The sequence below is a fragment of the Trichechus manatus genome, unplaced genomic scaffold (genome assembly GCF_000243295.1).
Source record: "Trichechus manatus latirostris isolate Lorelei unplaced genomic scaffold, TriManLat1.0 scaffold00013, whole genome shotgun sequence".
NCBI lineage: Eukaryota > Metazoa > Chordata > Mammalia > Sirenia > Trichechidae > Trichechus > Trichechus manatus.
In genome coordinates, this window is record NW_004443949.1 from 10,218,194 (window position 1) to 10,220,233 (window position 2,040).

Consider the following 2,040-nt stretch of genomic DNA (forward strand, 5'->3'; position numbering starts at 1 on the left):
TGGCCCGGATGGCTTCACTGGAGAATTCTACCAAACTTTCAGAGAAGAGTTAACACCACTACTACTAAAGGTATTTCAGAGAATAGAAAAGGATGGAATACTCCCAAACTCATTCTATGAAGCTAGCATAACCCTGTTACCAAAACCAGGTAAAGACACCACAAAAAAGAAAATTACTGACCAATATCCCTCATGAACATTGACGCAAAAATCATCAACAAAATTCTAGCCAATAGAATTCAGCAATATATCAAAAAAAATAATTCACCATGATCAAGTGGGATTTATACCAGGTGTGCAGGGATGGTTCAACATTAGAAAAACAATCAATGTAATCCATCACATAAATAAAAGACAAGAATTACAAGATCTTATCAACTGATGCATAAAAGGCATTTGACAAAGTCCAACACCCATTCATGATAAAAAAAAAACTCTCAATAAAACAGGAATAGAAGGGAAATTCCTCAATATAATTAAGAGCTTTTATACAAAGCCAACAGTCAATATCATCCTAAATGGAGAGACTTTGAAGGCATTCCCCTTGAGAACAGGAACCAGACAAGGATGCTCTTTATCACCACTCTTATTCAACATTATGCTGGAGGTCCAGCCAGAGAAATTAGGCTAGAAAAAGAAAGTGCATCCAAATTGGTAGGGAAGAAGTCAAAGTATCTCTATTTGCAGATGATATGATCTTATACACAGAAAACCCCAAAGAATCCACAAGAAAACTGCTGGAACTAATAGAAGATTTAAGCAAAATTTCAGGATACAAGATAAGCATACAAAAATCAGTTGGATTCCTTTATACAGACAAAGAAAACCTCAAAGAGGAAACCACCAAATCAATACTATTTACAATATCCCCCAAGAAGATAAATTACTTAGGAATAAATCTAACCAGAGACGTAAAAGACCTGTACAATGAAAACTACAAGACACTACTGTAAGAAACCAAAAGAGACCTGCATAAATGGAAAAACATACCTTGCTCATGGATAGGAATACTCAACATTGTGAAAATGTCAGTTCTACCCAAAGCAATCTGCAGATACAATGCAATCCCAATCCAATTCCGATGGCAATTTTTAATGAGATAGAGAAACAAATCACCAACTTCATATGGAAAGGGAAGAGACCCCAAATAAGTAAAGCATTACTCAGGAAGAAGAACAAAGTGGAAGACCTCACACTACCTGATTTTAGTACCTATTATACCGCCATGGTAGTCAAAACAGCCTGATACTGGTACAACAACAGATACATAGATCAATGGAACAGAATTGAGAATCCAGACATTGAGCAGCTGTTATTTGACAAAGGCTCAAAGTCTGTTAATTGGGGAAAAGACAATCTCTTTAACAAATGGTGCCAGCATAACTGGATACCCAACTGCAGAAAAATGAAACAAGACCCATACCTCACACCATGCACAAAAACTAACTCTAAATGGATCAAAGACTTAAATATAAATGCGGAAATGATAAAGATCATGGAAGAAAAAATAGGGACAATGCTAGGACCCCTAATACATGGCATAAGCAGAATACGAACCATAAGTAACAATGCATAAGCACCAGAAGAGAGACTAGATAACTGGGAGCTCCAAATAATCAAACACTTATGCTCATCAGAAGACTTCACCAAAAGAGTCAAAAGACAACCTACAGACTGGGAAAAAATTTTTGGCTACGACAAATCCGATCCGTGTCTAATCTCTAAAATCTACAAGATACTGCAAAACCTCAACAAGAAAAACACAAATAATCCAATTAAAAAATTGGCAAAGGATATAAACAGGCACTTTGCCAAAGAAGATATTCAGGCAGCTAACAGGCACATGAAGAAATGCTCATGATCATTAGCCATTAGAGAAACACAGATAGATCAAAACTACAATGAGATATCATCTCACCCCAACAAGGCTAGCATTAATCCAAAAAACACAAAATAATAAATGCTGGAGGGGTTATGGAGAGACTGGAACACTATACACTGTTGGTGGGAATGTAAAATGGTACAACCACTTTGGAAATC